Below are 22,032 nucleotides of genomic sequence, written 5' to 3'. Positions count from 1 at the left end.
ATGGAGACTGGATGTAGGCTGCATTGCAGTTAGCAGCTGAACCAGGATACTTCTTGGTGTGGTTCTCTCTCTCTCTTCTACTCCATTTCTATTTCTATTGCGTAGGAGACAAAATTGAAAATTATCTCCTAACTGGTTACGAGACAAAAAGAAAATGTCTCTTGACTAGTTACGAGACAAAAAGAAGAAAAATCTCCTGAAGCTATTTCGAAAGGCAGAAAGTACCACTCAGCAAAAAAGGGGTTAAAGATTCAACCCCCCTTCTCTTAGCCACTGATTACCACCATCTCCCACCTAGCACTTTTAGTTAAAGTCCTTAAGTTGGACATTTGGTGAGCTCCTTGTCATGGTGGCTTGTGCTTGAACTCATCTTGAAACTTCACCAACGCTTGGATTTCCAATAAGCTCCAACATTTCCAAGTGAATTCACCAAGCCTCGAGGAAGTTCTTCACAAGCTTTGAGCTCCCAAAGTTGATTCTCTTGTATGCTCGGATCCCAAATCTTGTTTCTACACCCGTTTTTAAGTGGATCAGCATTGTTCCAATCGGGTGGCAAGCAATCTGAATTCTCAATGAGGTACCAAACTCTTCTCTTAGACCTAACCAAGTGATCACCGGTCCAACCCTTGCATCTAGCTCTTGAAATATCAAACTTGATGAGTCTTGATTTGCAACTCCAACCACTAAACATCCTTCTCTTACGCTTTATTCCATAAAACCTCCTAAGTTGGCCATCCGTTTCAAGGATACCATACTCAAGTAGGACAATAAAACTAATGGAAATCAGTTTTACCCACTCAAATGAAAGAGTAGATGGCAGCCTAGGTAGAGAAGTCTCCAACGATCTTGACAAAGCATATTCAACTCCCGTCCAACCTTGCCAAAGGGCTTCCACCTCAATGTTGCTTTCAATTTCATTGGGAGAAGGCTCTTCTAACTCAAGGAGTTCTTTTGTGGATGCGGATTCATCACTAGGAGGGCTTGATTCATGATTATCATCACCAAAGGAGCTTGCCTCTTAATCTATTCCGTCCAATTCTACATAGGAAATATACCTTGGAGGTTGTGTGCTAGCCTCCTCAACATCACTTTCAAGCTTCTTGGAGGAATACTCTACAACTTTGGATTCCCATGGAGGTTCAGCATTTCCTAAGTCTTCAACCACTTCTTCCTCTTCAACTATTATGGCTTTCTCCAATTTTTCTAGTACAAAATCACATTTCTCATTTTCCACAGGAGTTTCTAACTTCTCCTTCATACTACGCTCCTCATTAGATTCTTCACATGCGGTCATGGGAGTACTTTGAGTGTTAAAATGCAGTGAAGCTAAATTACCTACTACCTCAGTCAAGGTAGCTATGAACTCTAGTGTCGTCTGCTGCATCTCTCTTTGCTCTTGAAGTAGAAAAGTGAAAAAAATCATCTATTGGGGCTTGGGGTGGGTAGGAGGGCTCATTATATGAGAGAAATGGCTCACAATAGGAAGGTGGTTCATCATGGTAAGGATGTGGCAGTTTAACACTCTCCATCATTTCTACTTGTTGCACAACATACTCAAGTCCCTTATCCTCAAGTTGAGATTTGTTAGCCATGAGAGCTTTATGTGCTTTTTGGCTTTCCTCTCGCTCCATTTGATGGATGGTTGCTTGAAGTCGATCCATGGCTTCCTTCAAATGATCCTATGGCTCTTGTTCCGCTTGGCTATCATAATTAGGATCATATGGCTCTTGGAATGATGGATATGGACATGGTGTATATGGAGGTGGTGGTTCTTGGGAGTAATTGTGTTGGAATTGGGGTGGCTCTATGAGTGGTTCATATAGCTCATAAGGTGGTTGGTATGGTGGATATAGGTTAGGATCATATGAGGGTGTTTGGTAAAACGGGGCTTGTGAGTATGGTGGTTGAGGGCTATATTGAGGAAGGGGTTCACAGGTATATGGTAGAGGTTGTTGATTGTCACAAAGAGGTCCACCATAACCATTATCTTGGTATGCATCATAGAATGGTTGTTGCTCATAGCACATTAGAGGGGGTTGTTGCCAAGAGGGTTGATCAAATTCTTGAAGCTCCTCCCATCTTTGATTGTTTCATCCTTGATGCAAGCCTTCATTGTAATCTCCACTTCCTACAACATAATTGTAACCAAACTCATAGCAAAAAAAGTGAGAACTCATGGTAACAAAAGAAAACAAAAACAAAAAATAATAAGAAATAATGAAAATAAACTCCTAAAACTAGAAACAACTAACAAAGAAACAAAGAGGCAAACATATTTACAATATTCATAATAACCAATAATAAGGCACACATTTGCAATTTCCCGGCAACGGCGCCAAAAATTTGATGGAGGAAAAATGTCGGTAAATATTTTCACAAAAAAATTACATTGCAAGTATAGTTCTAAACCAACAATTAAACCTCAATCAATATTTAAATTGTTTGTCACTTAAGCAAACCTAATAAAATTAACCGAATTATTTAAACCTCGGGTCGTCTCTCAAGGAATTGCAGGGAAGTGTACTTATAATTAGTTATGGAAAAGTATATTTTTGGGTTTTTGAAATAAGGAACAAGTAACGTAAATAATAAGGAAGTAAAATAACAACTAAGAAAAGTTCTAACAAGGATTGAGAATTAGAATTCCTATCCTTATTATCATCATCAATTGTGATGGTAATTGCCTTTTGCTCTCACTTAGTTAACCTCTAACAATGAAGGAAAGTCAAGTGAGCAAAATCAACTTAAGTTCACAAGTCCTAATCAAAGATTAGATTTAGTGAAGCCTAAGCCAACTAGCAATTCTCAATCACCAATCAACAAAAGAGTTTTGATAACTCAAGAATCTCTAATTAATCAATCCAAGTTAAAAACATGAAAATCTAATTAAAAATCCAACCAAGCATTTTATCAAACACTTGGAAGGCGTAAAGTAGAAACATAGAAAATTGACAAGACATAAGAAATTCTAAGACTACCAAAGCAAGGAAATAACAATAACAAAACAATTGAACAATAAGAAACATGAAACATAAATTGCATTAATGAAAGTTGAGAGTAACACATGAGTTCATAAACTAAATTAACAAAATAAAGGAATCAATAAGAGAAGTATATTAACTAAAGTAATAGAACAAATAAAAGTAGAAGAAGTCTAAATTAAAGCAAGGTAGAAATCTGAAATTGAGAAGAAATAAACCTAAAAATCCTAAATCCTAGAGAGAAGAGAGAGCCTATCTCTCTAGAAAACTACATCTAAACCTAACTAATGTGAATGAAAGTGTGTATGAGTGATCCCCCACTCTGCAGCCTCTAATATGTGTTTTCGGGCTTGGAACTGGGCCAAAAATAGCCCAGAAATTATCCCCAATATTTTCTGATATCTGTAGCACGTGACGCTTTGCCCACGCGTATGCATCACTTGACAAAATCTTGGTCACGCATACGCGTCGCTGCCAGCTTCTCAAAACTCCACTTTCTTGTGTTCCTTCCACTTTTGCATGCTTTCTTTCCATCCTCTAAGCCATTCCTTCCCTATAAAACCTAAAAACACTTAACACACATATCATAGCATAGAATGGTAATAAGAGAGGATTAAAATTAGCAAATTTAAGGCCAAAGAAGTATGTTGTCAATTGTCACAGCCCAAAATGAGCCATGACTGGCGCACAGGAAAAAGAGTTTCCCAGCAAGTCTAACAGATTTGAATATAAGATAAATAAAAAGATTACAAATAATTTTTGATAAATTTACACTTTCTAGAATGAATAATTACATAATTTAACAAAAATAAAATAAATAAATATAGATGGATCCTGCTTGTGACATATGGAGCAGATGACGTCTAAGAACTCAACAAGGAATAGAACCCATTGAAGATCATTACTCTTGAATAGAAAGGCTCACATAATCAAATACTTATTCCTGAAAAATATTTTTTAAAAAGGGGTGAGTTTTGCAACTCAGTGACTAGACAGTACATCTATAATTCACATGAGACCATCTAAACATTATTATGAAAATAATTTTAGTTAGAAAATAATAATTTATATGAATAAGTGAATCAATAAGGGAGTTCTCATACAGAAATCAAATCAAATAGTCCACACTTGGGGTGGCTCCACCTCTAAGGGTAGCCCTTTCCTCTAGTGTGTCCGTACGGAATAACAGATCCAACGTGTGGCCTACACGTTAGGCTAGAAATGCCCCTGCTAGCTGAGGTCTGAGCCAGATGCATCTAGGTTAACGTCAAAACCGCCGTTAACTACGGTTTTCTAATACGAGCCTCCCAAACCAATTCAAAACATATAATTTCAAATACAACCAATCTTTGATCTTTCAAATATATACAGTATCAAATCAAACTAAATAATACTTTCTTATCAAAAATCCTTTTCAATCATATGAAATGTCAAATATACTTTACAAATTCATGGTATATGAGTGAGTATTCACAATACTTTAATGTTTCAAAAGCACGTATTCAATAAAATCAAATATTCTAAAATAATACAAAACTTCATCAAACATGTATATAGTCTCATGTGCAGATTAAAAATTCGAATTTCACAAAAGTAATATTTAGTTCTAATAAATCCAGTATTATAAATCGATTATTTAAAACCAATTTGAAATTCTTTGATTTAGGTCTTTGTAAGTATAACTAAGTTTCAAGCAGCATATATCAAAATAATTATAGATGTAAAGCCAAATAATTATAAATGTAAAGCCTACTCACAACTTAGTCTCAAAGGACTGAAGATATCAAACCCGGGGTACCAAACTAAAGGATACAGAAGAGCAAAAAAATTTGGACGGAGGCAGCAGCAGCAGCTTCAAAAGGCAAGCAAAACAGCGAACAAAGGCACAATAGGACAAAAGTGACGAACGGCTAAAAGCAGAGCAACGATGACAACATCAACAACTGTGGTAAAACAGTAGCAGAAATGGAAACAAAACAGAACAACCACTAACCAGGCTAGAACGGTGGTGAAACAGAACTGACAGAAGTGTGAAACCCTTCCTACGACGTTTTCAAAGGGCAAAGATAATGGCGGAACCAGTGGAGGAAGAATGGAGGATAGAGCACGGCCGGATAGGACAGCAGCTTTTTGACAAGTTCTCCTCCGGCGGCAACCCAGCAGCTCAGCGACGAGCTCCTTCAGTGACGATGGCAACCACCGCGACAGCCCCAACAGCGACAGTAGCGTCACTGCTCTCTCTCTCTGCTTGATCTCTCTTTCCTCTGGTGTGCAACGGCGGCTTGGCAAATTCGGTGGTGACGCGGTAGAGCGTGGTGGCGGCGACGGCTATGCGACGACAACTTGGCAAGTGCGATGACGGCGGTGATGAGGCCCACCAGCGCCGCTGCATCTTCTCCTTTCTTTCTCTCTCTTAGATATCACTCTCTCAGATCTCCCTCTCTTCTCTTTCTCCTTCACTGGTCTCCCTTCACCTCTGCTCTCACCCTTTCCTTATTCCCATCTTCCTTTCTTCTTTTTTTTTCTTTCATTCCCAGCTGCTACTGTTAGGGGGTGTGTGTTGCTGAAAAAGAAAGGGGACTAGGGTTTCTTTGGGGTAAAGGGATAATTGGGTGTTAATTAGGGTTAAGGTTTGGTAAAAGAAATAAGGGTAGTATAGGAATTTTGATAAAATTGGAGGGTTAGATAGCAATCAAAGAAATCAAATGTAAAAGGTTTTAAAAAAATTCAGGACATTATATTCTACCCTCCTTACAAAAATTTTTATTCTCGAAAATTGATATAAGATGGAAAAGATCTATACCAACTTTACTTTTGCACACCTTAAAAAAAACAAATAGTTTCAGCATATACAATTTCAAATACCATATGGCATGAATATAAGAAAAAGAATGTGAAGCGAAATAGAAGCCAGAAAATAGGCCTGATGCAAAAGATTACAAGGTTTTATCACACTTTTAAACATGAGAAGAAGTATAAAGTGATGCAAACGTTACAAAATAGGTTTGTGTCAAAACGACGTGGTTAATATTCACACACACCCTTGTTCCCTTGATAAGAAACACATATAGCGCTCTTCAACTTTTACTAAAATCTCCTTAACTTTCTCCTCAGATAACTCCCACTTCATAATTTCCTTATTCTGTTGCACATATATAATATATCCATGGTAGCAACCGGTCTCACATCAAGATTTGGGATTTCAACTTTCCAAACTTCAGCATAACTTATCTTCACAATTTCTTGTAACGTTGCACACTTACAAATTTCACATTCTGCGTCCATAATTCATGTTCCATAGAACTAACGTATCGCTGGCTATATCTAGTAATCGCACGTAACATCGAAACAAGTTCAAATTTACTCAATGGGATACAAAACTAGGAAGAGAACAAACATCACAGATAGTGTTCGAAAGGATTTAGAAGGATGCGTAGGATCGCAACTAAGCAAGGATATATAGAAACAGTGAAACATGCCAAAAAGAAAATCAATCGCATCTTAGCAAGGAAATCTAAATCAAGAAACTTCGATAGAACTATAAAGAAAAAGATGGTGTATAAAGTCAAAACAAATTTATGTTGAATCAAAGAAGTACGAAGTTCACAATAAATGGCCACTAAAGTCAACGGCAATATTCACAAAGATTTAAGAGAATGATTAGGAACACAATCAAATAGGACATCCATCAACAATGGATAAAACTAAGAGAGAATCATTAAAAGCATAAATGCTGTCACGTCAAATAAATTTAAGTTGAAACAAAAGATGCAGGGTTTTTAAATTGAAGATTAATAGGGGTTAGGGCAAAGGGTTTTTTTTTCTCAAGAATTTTAGAGGATACCTAGGTGCACAATCACACAAGAATATGCATGAGCAAATAGAATGTGGTTGAAAGAGAATCGAGTTGTATTTGAAGGAAAAAAAATTTTCCAGAGTGAAGGTCTCCTATAAGTTAATACAGGAATAAGTGGTGCATTGCAAATAAGCAGGCTCAAACAACATAAGAAAGTTACTTGAGCCATATAAGGAAGTGCAGGCAAGATCTAGGGCTATCTTATAAAAAGTTCAAAGAATGATTATAGACAAGATCAGGCAGAAGAAGAATAAAATCAAAACTTTTTCAAAGAAAAATCCGGAACAAGAACTCTAGGAGAATACTACAAGACATGATGTATCACAACAAAGCAAGTTCAGATTTACATCAAGTTGTTACATAGTTCATGTAGAGAAAAGCAAAGTCAACATCTATGTTGTCGATAATCTATAGGATGGCCAGCAGCACGATCAGACCGAGATATGTTTAAGGGATGAAGAAAAAGAATCAAATCGCATTTCAATAAGAATTAAAACAAGGAACTTCTGATATGAAAGAAGAATGAAGGATATGTCAAATCACGCGGCACGATTAAAGCACATACTTCGTCACAAAGTAACTCGAAAAGAATACCTAACATTCTCAAACTTAACGATTACCATTACTTAAATAAAAGGAAAGGAGTTTAAAGAACTATTTCTCACATGTTATAATTTCTAGCCTTATATGCACCATGCTCAATAACCACACCACAAGATGTGACAACGCTAGATATTTTAAATCATGTCATGTTCAAGTACTAAGCCAAACACATTACTATCAGATTATATTCCAAAAAAAAATTATTCAGAACACACATCTCAAGAAAAAAAATAGCTTGCACTGCTGAAACAATAGAACGGCATCAATAAAAGAGGTCAATTATATAACTAGTAAAAATAGCATACAACTACTATAATAATTTTCAAGAGAAAGTCAGAAAATACAAATAAAAATATGATCTTACTTCAAAACCTCCTGATTTTTTACATTAGAACTACCATGTTTACAAACATAGTCAATTCAGATGATGAGATTCGTTATATCACGTCGATTAAAAACATATTCCATGTAGATTGCATATACTATCATCCACATGGCCTACAAAATCAAATGAGCAAAATAGATAAAATTTTTAGAGCTAATATAATTATAAATAATTCTGTTAATTCGATTAATGAGTGCTTGGCAACTAGAAGATTGAACCATTTAATTTATTTATGGAATGTCTTCTTGAAAATCATCTTATGTAATGATAAGTTTAAAATAGCAGGAAAGAATTAAAATCAAATAAATCATTCTACTTTAAATCAACTTGGACAAGATTAGGCAATCCACAAAGCTGTGATAGTCTACATGTAGTTGTACATACAATTGTTTTCAAACTCAACTTGTCAAATTTTAACCACATCAAATAATTTTGTTCATAAATTAAAGAGACATAATTAGATGAGAGAGGGAAGGAATTTAAGATATAAATAGAATAAAGTCCTAACTAAATTAAGGTACAATTGTCTGATTCTCTTTTAAGTGTTTTGAATTAGATGCGACAATTACAAACCAAGGTTCAAAAGCAAAAATGACAGATCAATAGTTGAATTCATTAAACAACATATTCTATAGCAATAGCAAATCAAGTGCCAAACTGACCCATTTATACTCCTCTTATGTATTATGTTTACATTGATTATATTGTCCAAACATGGAAAAAATGTAATAAGACTTGATAATTTTTTTCAATTATTGACAATTCTGAATTCTCATTAATGTCCAAATTCAGGACAACGGCTGATCAAAGGAAAGCAATAAATTTTAAAGGAAAATAATAGGTAACAATAAAGCAAATACTTTTACTCAGCGCACATACCAAAGTTGATAGGCATTTGAACTGTCGAATATCCAAGATCCAAAAAGGAACAAAAGATAAATCAAGAACAAACAATTACATACAAGGCAGTGAATGAACTATTACATTGTGTTTAATGAAGATGGTTTAGCGAACACAAATAGCAAGAAAAAAAAAGTAAACTAAGGTCTATCTTATTATCTCCTATTTATCTTTCATTAAATTCAAATGACAAGCAAATTAAGATTATAGAATGTTAATTAGTTCATCCTTACATAAAGTAACAATGTTTAATCATACACACGCAAATCAAGGCTCTATAAATCAAGGTTAATTACACACTGTATTTTTACTTCATAAAGAGGCAAAATAGCATAACTAATATAAAAAAAAGATAGAATTTTAAAAATTAAACTAATACATATCCTGAGTAGAACAAGAAATCAATATCCAATAAGTAATTAATCAGAAATCAACATATGGAGAGAAGCACACAAAACTAAAAGAGAGACTTTACATAGCTACAGCGATGGTGGGAAGAGAAGATGTAGCAGTACGATACAGTAACTCAACAAATCCATGCAATCCACAAATTCAAATGTAATTTTATAAAGGAATCAGATGGTAATTCACAACAAACATAGATCAAATCTTCTAGGTAATTCACAACAAACATAGATTAATTGGAAACAAATTATTGACATTAGGAACCATAGAGAATAACACGAAGAAAAGATTACAGCACACATTCACAAAATCGGAGAAAATTAAAACTAGCTACGAGAGAAATCGCAAGCCGGAACCAAAGCAGAAACCATTGCAAAAATACGTTCGAGAAAATCTACCAAAGGACAAGTCAAGATTGGGTACAAAAGGACAGAAGCAGTAAAAAGCGGCAGAGGATCAGAAGACAACAATGACAGAGGACAAAGAGGACATTCCTATAGGCCTTTGATAGTGTCACAATGTGTACAAATAGGCACGCACTTCTATTTATACAATTGTGATCCTACCATAGGACACTTGCTCCATATTACACAGATTAAACCTAAGCTCTGATACCACTCTGTCACAACCCAAAATGAGCCATGACTGGCACTCAGGAAAAAGAGTTCCCTAGCAAGTCTAACAGATTTGAATATAAGATAAATAAAAAGATTACAAATAATTTTTGATAAATTTACACTTTCTAGAATGAATAATTACATAATTTAACAAAAATAAAATAAATAAATATAGATGGATCCTGCCTGTGACATATGGAGCAGATGACGTCTAAGAACTCAACAAGGAATAGAACCCATTGCAGATCATTACTCTTGAATAGAAAGGCTCACATATTCAAATACTTATTCCTGAAAAATATTTTTTAAAAAGGGGTGAGTTTTGCAACTCAGTGACTAGACAGTACATCTATAATTCACATGAGACCATCTAAACATTATTATGAAAATAATTTTAGTTAGAAAATAATAATTTATATGAATAAGTGAATCAATAAGGGAGTTCTCATACAGAAATCAAATCAAATAGTCCACACTTGGGGTATCTCCACCTCTAAGGGTAGCCCTTTCCTCTAGTGTGTCCGTACAGAATAACAGATCCAACGTGTGGCCTACACGTTAGGTTAGCAACGCCCCTGCTAGCTGAGGTCTGAGCTAGATGCATTTAGGTTAACGTCATAACCGCTGTTAACTACGGTTTTCTAATACGAGCCTCCCAAACCAATTCAAAACATACAATTTCAAATACAACCAATCTTTGATCTTTCAAATATATACAGTATCAAATCAAATTAAATAATACTTTCTTATCAAAAATCCTTTTCAATCATATGAAATGTCAAATATACTTTACAAATTCATGGTATATAAGTGAGTATTCACAATACTTTAATGTTTCAAAAGTATGTATTCAATAAAATCAAATATTCTAAACTAGATATTTAGTTCTAATAAATCGATTATTCAAGCTAATTTAAAATCATTTGATAATAATATTTGTAAATATAATTATAACTTCAATGCAGCATATATCAAAATAATTATAGATGTAAAGCCAAATAATTATAAATGTAAAGCCTACTCACAACTTAGTCTCAAAGGACTGTAGATACCAAACCCAGGGTACCAAACTAAAGGGTACAGAAGAGCAAAAAAAATTGGATGGAGGCAGTAGCAGCTCCAATAGGCAAGCAAAACAGCGAACAAAGGCACAACAGGACAGAAGTGACGAACGGCTAAAAGCAGAGCAATGACGACAACATCAACAACTGTGATAAACAGTAGTGGAAACGGAAACAAAACAGAACAACCATTAACCAGGCTAGAATGGTGGTGAAACAGAACTGACAGAAGTGTGAAACCCTTCCTACGATGTTTTCAAAGGGCAAGGATAATGGCGGAACCAGTGGAGGAAGAATGGAGGATAGAGCACGGCCGGATAGGACAGCAGCTTTTCGACGAGTTCTCCTCCTGCGGCGACCTAGCAGCTCAGCGACAGCTCCTTCAGTGACGACGGCAATCACCGCGACAGTCCCAACAGCGACGGTAGCATCACTGCTCTCTCTCTGCTCGATCTTTCTTTCCTCTGGTGTGCAATGGCGGCTTGGCGAATTCGGCGGTGACGCGGCAGAACGTGGTGGCGGCGACGGCTATGCGACGACAACTTGGCAAGTGCGGTGACGGCGGCGACGAGGCCCACCAGCGCCGCTGCATATTCTCCTTTCTCTCTCTCTCTCAGATATCACTCTCTCAGATCTCCCTCTCTTCTCTTTTTCCTTCACTGGTCTCCCTTCACCTCTGCTCTCACCCTTTCCTTTTTCCTCTCTTCCTTTCTTCTTTTTTTTTCTTTCATTCCCAGCTGCTACTGTTAGGGGTGTGTGTGTTGCTGAAAAAGAGAGGGGGCTAGGGTTTCTTTGGGGTAAAGGGATAATTGGGTGTTAATTAGGGTTAAGGTTTGGTAAAAGAAATAAGGGTAGTATAGGAATTTTGATAAAATTGGAGGGTTGGATAGTAATCAAAGAAATCAAATGTAAAAGGTTTATAAAAAAATTCAGGACATTACATCAATCATATCACAAAATTAGGAAGGAAAATGTAAAACATGCGAATTATATGAATAAGTGTGAGAATAATGGATAAAATCCACTCAATTCAATACAAAATAAATCGTAAAATAGCAGTTTATCAAAGGCATATGACGACGTGGCCGTATCACGTTTATACATGTGTTGTGTAATGCTTTTATCTCGTTTACAGTGTAATCGAGATACGTGTTATCTTATTTCATTACATTGTAACCGAGATAAAAGATGCGGATGCCTATATATCTGTGCAATCGCATATTACTTCGCCATCTAGGCCTTCCTACATGAGGGTTTGAAGTGATAACTCTACCTAACTGCACCTTGTAGGATTGAGATGCTGACAGACAGATTTGATTGTATCAACGGGGGGATGACACGGCAGATGAGACTGCTGTCCAATTCTCGATGGTCCTGCGATATTGTGGGTGCCAAACACGTGTGCCTTCCTCCCACTCTACGCAGCTCCCTAGCGAAATAGAATAACAATGGTAAATAGGTTCAACAAGCATAACAATGACAATTGAAAATATAGAACACAATGAATCTTTAACTTACTAGTATCCAAGATTCTGTCGGAGAGCAACACGGAGATTCCAAGGGTAGTCTGTTACATGTTGGCAACGCACATGGTACTTTAATCGATCTGACTCCACCATTCGATATTCAGCACTTCTGCAAATACTGTAATTCTTCATACCCTGTATTACTACATCTCTGCTTTTGAATTTATGGCCAACCCTAAACTCCACACCACCGTCCAAGTTGTAATCTTCCTCATCCGTTTGGAAAATGGGTTTTTCTCATGCATCGCGTCCAGATCCAATGTATCGTAGTAACTAGGTACAGATGACAAGGCTAGAATTGGGTGCGAGGGAGGCAGAAGATATCTATTTGATGCCTTAACTGAGGTCTCTGGTACAAACTCTTCCTCGTCATCATCCTCGGAGGAACTGCTCTCGTTGCTATCCACAACATACTCCTCGTCGACCTCCATGTTTTTCATTGGACTACCAACATGAATCGATGGTGGTGCGAGAGGTGGGTCATCCTGGACGAAGTCTGACAACCCAGATCCACCACCATTGACGTCGCTAACCTCTGCAGAAAGCTCCATCACTTGCTCCGCCATGATTCTCCCATGGATGTCAAACATCAGGCGCACATGTTTGTCTCCATAGAGCCAAAACAGACGAAACCGAAAAACACCATTTTTCATCTGTGCTAGCAACCTATACCCCACCCTTCCGATCTCTTTTCTCCCGCTACTACTGACGCTACCCAATATCAGACTCTTCAATTCTGCCAATGAACTTACTGGCCAGGTACACAACAGAATGGGATTCTCACACTTAAATGTCACCCTATTATCACTATTTCTCATACGACAATTAGGATACACACTTACAACCAAGTATTCATTATTACTAGACATTTTGGCTTATTTTCGGAAGTAATAGGTAGAAAAGAAGTAGTGAAATGTTTATGAAGAATACAAAATATTGCACATCCTTTTATAGCTGCTAGAAATTTGTCTAAAATCTTGTTTACAGTATAAATGTCATAATTACTCTCTTATCTCGTTTACAGTGTAAACGATATATACGCTTCGTTTTTTCTTGGCCTTATCTTATTTAAAGTTTAAACGAGATATGTGTTATCTTATTTCGTTTATACTGTAAACGAGATAAGAGATGCGATGCATTTCGATAAAAAAGCTCCAAATTATATATTTCGATAATTAAAATATGTATTTTATTTATTTAAAAAAATTCAAAAATAGATTCATCATCCTTTTTTTTCATTGATATATACTGTTTTTTTGGAACGAATGATTTTTTTATATTTTTCATATAAAAAACATAAAAATAAAAATTGTCAAACCAATTCGTACTTAATTTTTTTGCTAATATTAGTCGATTTTTTTAAATTATTTTGTTTATTTTAATTTCTAAATTTCAAATTATAAATTTTTAATTTTCAATTTTCAATTGACTAAATGATTAATATTGAGTAACTAAAAGTTATTTCTTGTATATTTCTTTTTTATATATTAATTGATTGGGAGTTAATGACTAATCACTAGTTTAAAGATTTGTCTATAATGAAAAAAAGTATAAAATAGTTTTTTAAAGACTAGAGAAAATATGTCATTTTTGTGGCTGTGATGATTTTCTATACTATTTTTTTATATTGTATGGATGATTTCTAAGTTAGTAAAATTATAATAAATAAATTAAAAGATGACCCAATTATACTAATAATTTTAAGGCGTAAATTTAGAGAAAGAAAAAGGTGGGTTTTTTTTAGATAAACATGTATTTAGTAAAATTAATCAATTTCTCCTATAGCAAATAAATTCAAACTAACTCAAAGTTTGAAATGCATATATGATTGTACTCTATGGTGTCGGTGTTCTTGTCAATGGAGAACCATTATGCTTTCTTGCTACTATTTTTTCTAGGATTTTATTGATTGTTTACACAACTAGAAAATGGATTAATACAGACAGATTTACAAACAGATTTAGTCTTTATTACAGACGGATTTTTGGTTACCGACGAAATTATCGACGAATTTTGTCCCTCTGTAAAAGCCCCGTCGGAAATTATTTACCGACGGATTTTTTTTCCGTCGGAAAATTACAGATGGATTTTTACTAGTTACCGACGAATTTTCCCTCTGTAAATTCTTCCTCCATTTCCTGAAGGCGACGAACTTACAGACGGATTTTACAGACGGATTTTCAGACGGATTTTCCGCCTGTAATTACAGACGGATTTTTCGACGGATTTTTCGCCTGTAATTACAGACGGATTTTCAGACAGATTTTTCGCCTGTAATTACAGACGGATTTTCAGACGGATTTTCCGCGTGTAATTACAGACAGATTTTCCGACAGATTTTCTGTCTGTAATTTAAACTTTGGAAAATCATGATTACAGACAGAAAATCCGTCTGTAAATCCGTCTGTAAGGTAAAATAGAATTTTTTTTTACTTTTTCTAATTATAAAATAAACTTGTTTTCATACAAAATAAATATAAATTTAATACAAATTTTTATCTAATTTATATTCGAATATTTATAATATTTCAAAAAATAAACAAATTCATCGTATTATCAAACTAAAAGAAAAGTACTATAAATAAGCAAGTAAATATAATTCAAAATATAAACAAAATGTATTGATCATCACCTATAATTCCTAGTATATTGTTCAACCATGCTAAAACTATCAGCTATAGTCTTCAGTGTCATCTTCATCCTCATCATCATCATAGTCCTCATCCGAAGACATTGAGGGTGGCGGTGGTGGCAGTGGTAGTGGAATTGCACTAGAACTATTTGATGCTCTAACCTTCTCATAATAGCTAACATAAGCCTCATTCCATTTCTTTTGTTTCAGCTTTTCCTTCTTGGCCTTTCCAATTGCCCGTTCCAACTTTTCTAACTTCTTTTGAGTCTTTTCCAAATGAGCCAAGCGTGTATCTAACAACTTACTAATACGCTCATCTGTTTGTTGAGTAACACGCTAAAAAAGCTCTTCATTGAGATTATGAATCTGTTCTCGCAAATCAGGAACAAAATTTTGATTTCTTGGTGCTCTTCCAGATACAGAATTGGCAGAAGTGGTTCCAGACTTGATAGAGTTAGAAAAGAATGACCCTTTTCCGTAAACTCGATTCTTCTTTTGCCCACCACACACTTCCTCCCAAATCAAATCTTCATCAATTGGTTGTAGCTCCATTCCTTGTACTTGAGCCTCGACATGTTGGGCCTGAACTTCTGCTAACTTTTTTATAAACTTCTCCTGTTGCACAATGGTTATATCAATTATATTATTATTATTAAGACAAATAGCCATGCATATCACAGTGCAGCAAATATATATATAAGAGATACCAAAATAGAGTTGGTGAGTTAATCAACAAATCAAGCCTAACCAACATAACAGATTAGGTCCTAACTGCACTAACCCTTTTCTTTAATACAATTTTGATTATTCAACAAATCAAGCCTAACCAACATACAATTTTGATTATTCAACAAAACATAACAGATTATTCAACAATTTTGATTATTCAACAAATCAAGCCTAACCAACATACAATTTTGATTATTCAACAAATCAAGCCTAACCAACATAACAGATTGGTGAGTTTCCTGTCAGTTTCACTGAACCATGCACTACCACTGTCATATTCTTGATTATTCCCCTAAAAGCTGATGGATGAATCACGCATACATTACTTTCTCACATTGAATGATGACAACAAAAACTAAAAACCACATAGTAGCAATTATTATTACCCAATATACTACAAATTAATTAACTAGTACATTGTTAGTACTTACCATATACACATGACTAATAATTCATACTTGTTATTAAATAAATAGAAAGAGCAAAATGGACCAAGAAAGGAAAGAAGATAAAGGCACTATAAAAAGAAAGGAAAACATGACCAGGTAAGTATAAATTAGGTAATTAGCTTCTCCTTTGTGACCTAATTAAATTAAGCAATTGTGATAGGGAAGTATAAACCGTGGAAAACATGACCAAAAAAACAAAAGGGCATATAAATATTCAAGTGGCAGCAAGTCATTAATTTAACATTTATGCTATATCTCACATGAGTGTCTTGAGAGCGCTTGTCCACCCATTTAGACTTGTCACTTTTAAGTGTGTGGATTTCTTTGAAGACCTCCTCGTGGGTTGGTGTACGGCCCAACTGCTTCTTCTGTTCCACATAAAACACAAAATAAGAAAAATTTTACATAAATAGATGTCTATTAAATAAGATCTAAAGCCACTTACATTATGTTACCATCCTCTCTATAGTTGAGCTCACTGGAATAGAACCACCGCAATGGACAGAACCACCTAAGAGTGACGCTCGATTCTCTCTTGCTTTTTTCCTTATATTTTTCTATTTCTCATCTGTTTCCCAATACCTTTCCAACACCTTTTTGTAAGCAGGAATTAGCCATTCGTGGGTTGTATCCACACCCTCACGGATATCTGACATCATTTGGCTAAATCGCTTACTTGTCCTATACTTGAAAGCCCTCCAGAAAAACTCATCATCATCATCATCAATAAGAAAGTGGCTCTTCACATACTCATCAAGTTGCTACTTATAAGATTCAAATCACATGAACAATATTCAATCCAAAATAATTTTATTCAATCCAACACTTTTACCTTCCACTCCTTAAACCAAAGCTTCTTTGTCAGAAGAGGGACATCTCCAAACTTTTTGTACGGTTTATCATATCATTTCTTGATGATATTTGTAATCTTCTGAGAACCAGGAGGGAAAGGTAACCAACTGATAATTTCATAAAGAATTGACAAGTTAGAAAAATAAAAAAATAGTTTTAAGTCATTAACACTTTAATTTGAAATTAAAATATAGTAGTAAACACATTTAGATGCAGTCATATTGTACTATTGGCCATTTAGATGATAAGACTATGGTTAGAATAAGACGAATTGTAGGTGGTTTAATTACAGGACTAAAGACCTCGGTAAAATCTATTCCCTCAATTTGATGGTTTCCTAAAGCTACTAACCTGGCCTTATATCAGAGGACAGAACCATTTAGACTTTGCTTAATAGCAAACACCCCTTTTGAGCCAATTACAAGAGAGTTAGATGGTGTAGGAACCAATTGCCATGTGTGATTCTTATCCAAGGCATCAATTTCAGCTTGCATTGCAGATTTCCAGTGAGGAAGTTCAATGGCTTGCTTAGCAAAAGAGGGTACAGTTTGAAGAAAGTTAGGATCTGAATGAGTATTAGGAGTAGTAAAAGAAGAAGAGTGATGAGTGATTCCTTTCGTTTGGGATCTGAAGGTTAGGATCTGAAGGTTTGGGAAATCCACTAGAAGTACCATTGGTATTAGGAGTAGTAAAAGAAGAAGAGTGATTAGTATTGCTTGCTGAAAGAGTAATAAGAGGAATAGGTAATGCAGTATGTAAAAATTATGTAGAAGAGTAATAAGAGAAATAGGTAATGCAGTATGGGAAATCCACTAGAAGTTTCTATTTTAATTATGGAGAGATCCAAATTTTACCTTGTTTTTCCATCGGGAACCAATCTTTCTTTTGTGACACTATTAAGAACCGATGCAGTCTCTGATGGAGGAGATGTACTAGAGCTTCCAGGTGTCTCTGAATCAACTAATAGATTGGAATTGTGAAGCGGAGGAGGAATCGAAATTGGAGGAGGGGGTGGAGGAGGGGGACCCATACATCCTGGAGTAGGCCAACTTGGTGGAGGAAGACCCGTGTAGCCTGGATTAGGTACCATCAAATACGGTTGCTGGCTAAGTGATCCTGACTGAAAATCTGGCACAACCGAAGTCCCAGAAGAGGTGGAGATGGTTGAAATAGCGGCTGCGGCAGTGGTGCGAGAACTTCTATGACCCTTGACACCTTTACCCTTGACCCGAGGAGCCATGACCTACATATATATTAAAGGACTATTATCACACTAATAAATTCTTATTACTATGATGCATATATGTGCAGAACAAGCAAAAAAATATAATACAATTGACATTTGCAAAATGAAAGACCAAAATGTCATGATCATGTTTCTATGGTTTAATAAACTAAAATTGGTTCATCTTACTAATCACCTAATATGACTTGGATATGCGTTGCATATAATAAATAATATAAAAAAGCACAATGCAGATGCACCGGCTCACCTATATTCTCTTCTATGCGAAGAACAAACTATCTGCAGAATATAAGTAAAAATATTAAGCATAGAGAGGGTGCAGAGCATAGATACACTTGTTTAGAGAGGGTGCAGAGCAGATGGATGGGTACAGAAATCAAGCAAAGAAAAAAGAGAATCAAGCAAACCCACTTCATAATTGATCAGCAATCTACCAATCTGCTGCTTATCAAGTTAGACAGATTTTTTTTGCAGGCCTATAGTGTGTAAAATATTCTATTTTCCCATTAAAAATGTAAACATAATCAATTTGATAAGATATCATAAGTCAGAAATAAGAATATTCTGTTCCATTAATGGATTTTAAATTAGCCATGGAAAAATCCAGAATTGGGATTAGAGTAATTAAGATTAGTAAAGGATTAATAACTGGGGCTCACCTCATTCGTACACTGCTACCCTTTTACCTTCCCAATGAATTTCCTAATGAGAGAGTGAGAGAGTGAGAGATTCAATCTTCAAACCAAACTATAAAGGACAAGAAAGAATATGAAGCTTCCTAAATTTCAGAAAAGGGACAAGAAAAAAATTCCAGTGGTGCTTTAGACATGTCAGCTTAATGAGTGTGGGACAGAGTTATGCTTTAAATATATTAAATTTTTAAGACAACTAGAATAAGTTACATGACAACTAAGACATACAAATTAAGAACAATATATGTAAAGAACAATATATATAAGCTAAAACAATACAAGCTAAAAATGATTACCCTATTAAAAATCAATATCATCATCAAAGTCTGCACATCATCATCTTCATTTTTATTAGCCCCAGAACTAGAGCCGATGGACAATTCGACAATGCGGTCCTCTCCAAATGGAGACTTAAGACTGATAGGAGGCTCAGTGTCAGAAATCCTAGAAGGATTGCTCTCATCCGCTTGATAAGCTACATCATTCTCTTCCTCATCCTCCTCTACATGTACATGATTGATTTCAATTCGACCTCTTGGTTTAGTGTTTACAACAACACGCCACATAGACTTGAAATTTCCAGGATAAGGTAAGAAGTAAACTTGTTTAGCTTTTTGGGCGACAATGAAAGGATCATAGTGGCGATATCTTTTACTATGGTTGACTTCAGTTATTTTGTAGTCATTATGAATACGTGTTCCATTTGGACGACTTGGATCATACCATTGACGTTTGAATAAAACAACTCGATTATAGTCACTACCAGTGTATTCAAGCTCGAGTATATCTTCTAATACTCCAAACCAATCACTTTCCCTGCTGCCTATATCACCTTTAACAAACACACCGGTGTTATCGGTTTTTTTTCCTTTTGACCTTGCAAGGGTATGAAATGTATATCCATTTACTTTATAAATTGGATAACTTGTTGCTTTGTTTGAATTACCCCAAGAAAGTGATTGCAAACCAGGATCAACAATTTCATTACATTGATTTTGAACCTAGTTATAAACATGCAACAAATTATTTAATAGAAGTGATATGTGATGCAAATCTTTAGTTAGAAACCTTTACAATAAATGATACGAATTTATGCACTTACATATGATGCAAACCAAGGGGGAAATCGGTCATCGCTTTCTCCAGGACAAGTTTCTTTCCAAAACCTTGATGAAAGTAGGACTAGAGTTTATAAGCTATGGGATTTGTTAATAGAACAAGTGTAATTAACTGTTTAATAAAAGATTTGGGCACTTACATATAGAAAAGGCTAACTTTGCTTTCATTGAGTAGAATATGCAAATGAGCTGCGGCCTTGTCTCGTTCATCTAACCAATGATCTTTAGCTTTACCAACCTTGTGACCAGGTCTATTAAATATTGATAAAGAGGCTTTAATTGTGTCTCCGCCGTCATCATTTCTTCCCACACGGGTTCGCCTCGATAAGATATGTGGTTCAAAGTAGAAAGAAACAAAACTTGAAATCTCCTTTGCCAAGAAAGCCTCACAAATCGAACCTTCAACCCTTGCTCTATTTTTCACTGTTCGCTTGAATGCTCCTATCACCCGTTCAAACGGATACATCCACCTATATTGGACAGGTCCACACACACGTGCCTCATATGCTAGATGAATTGGCAAATGCTCCATCACATTAAAGAATCCCGGGGGAAATATCCTTTCTAACTTGCAAAGGATAATGGGAATATTCTGCTCCATAACCTCTAAATCATGAACTTTGAGAGTGGTTGAACACAAGTCTTTGAAAAACTGGCTTAACTCGGTAAGAGGCTTCCATATATTTGTAGGTAGTTCTCTAAATGCAGTTGGAAGCAAGCACTGCATAAAAATGTGACAATCATGGCTCTTCATGCCAATAAACCTCCCCTGGGAAAGACTTACACATCTAGCAAGGTTAGATGCATAACCATCTGGAAATCTAAGTTGTTGCACCCACCTATACACGTCTTGTTGTTGTTCAGAAGTTAAAGTATAAGCTGCCTTAGGTTTGGACCAACAATTATCACCGATATGCCGCAAATGTAAATCTGGACGCTTGCACAGTTCAGCCAGGTCTAACCTAGCCTTTTCATTGTCTTTAGTTCTATCAGTGTCCATAACAGTATTCATTATGTTATCAAGCACATTCTTCTCTATGTGCATTACATCAAGACAGTGACGAACCAGGTTATCCTTCCAATAAGGTAACTCCCAAAACACACTTTGCTTAGTCCAATTGTGAGTAATACCATACTCTCGCGATTTGATCCACTTTCCATTATCTGATATCTTCCCAAGTCCTTTAACCCTTTGCCAAATCTCCAAACCACTTAATCTGGTAGGAGCCTCTTCACTTTCTATTTTATTCTTCCTAAAATCACTCTTATTGCACCTATAAGGGTGGTCTATCGACAAAACCTCCGATGACAATCAAACCATGATGCCTTGCCTCCATGTGATAGTGTAAAAGACTTGGTATCCTCCATGCAAATAGGACATGACAATCTTCCTTGTGTCATCCACCCAGACAACATCCCATAAGCCAGAAAATCATTGATAGTCCACATCAATGCTGCCTTTAAGACGAAATTCTTCTTTCCTACAATATCATACGTCAAAACACCAGGATTCCACAACTCATTTAATTCGTCAATCAAGGGTGCCAAGAATACATCAATGTTGGCTTTAGGGTTATTAGGACCAGGTATTAAGCAAGTCAAGAACAAATAAGGATCTTTCATACACATCCCAGGAGGTAGATTGTATGGAATAACAATTACAGGCCAACAAGAATAAGGGTTGCTAAATTGGATATTTGGGGTAAACCCATCAGAGCAAAGACCTAACTTAATGTTTTTAGGCTCCAAGAATTCCCAGCGTTAAACGCCGGAACTGGCACAAGGATGGGAGTTAAACGCCCAAACTGGCATAAAAGCTGGCGTTTAACTTCAAGAAGAGTCTCTACATGAAAATGCTTCAATGCTCAGCCCAAGCACACACCAAGTGGGCCCGGAAGTGGATTTTTATGTCATTTACTCATCTCTGTAAACCCTAGGCTACTAGTTCTCTATAAGTAGGACCTTTTACTATTGTATATT

General features: G+C 35.7%; 2 long non-coding RNA genes across 2 annotated transcripts; both read right to left on the bottom strand.

Moving 5' to 3' along the window:
• Nucleotides 1–14,969: 14,969 nt before the first annotated feature.
• Nucleotides 14,970–17,054, bottom strand: LOC107493998 (uncharacterized). Its single transcript, XR_008000507.1, has 4 exons — nucleotides 16,977–17,054; nucleotides 16,600–16,884; nucleotides 16,405–16,512; nucleotides 14,970–15,581 (listed from the first exon to the last, which is right to left on the bottom strand). It is a non-coding gene; the product is annotated as an uncharacterized LOC107493998 (long non-coding RNA).
• Nucleotides 17,055–19,848: 2,794 nt separating this feature from the next.
• LOC107494007 (uncharacterized) lies at nucleotides 19,849–20,348 on the bottom strand. The gene is made up of 3 exons (XR_008010238.1): nucleotides 20,193–20,348; nucleotides 20,037–20,100; nucleotides 19,849–19,935 (listed from the first exon to the last, which is right to left on the bottom strand). It is a non-coding gene; the product is annotated as an uncharacterized LOC107494007 (long non-coding RNA).
• Nucleotides 20,349–22,032: the final 1,684 nt, after the last annotated feature.

This window comes from Arachis duranensis, chromosome 6 (assembly GCF_000817695.3).
Source record: "Arachis duranensis cultivar V14167 chromosome 6, aradu.V14167.gnm2.J7QH, whole genome shotgun sequence".
Taxonomy (NCBI): Eukaryota; Viridiplantae; Streptophyta; class Magnoliopsida; order Fabales; family Fabaceae; genus Arachis; species Arachis duranensis.
The sequence above is the reverse complement of the archived record's forward strand: the minus strand, read 5'-3'. Positions and strand labels throughout refer to the sequence as shown.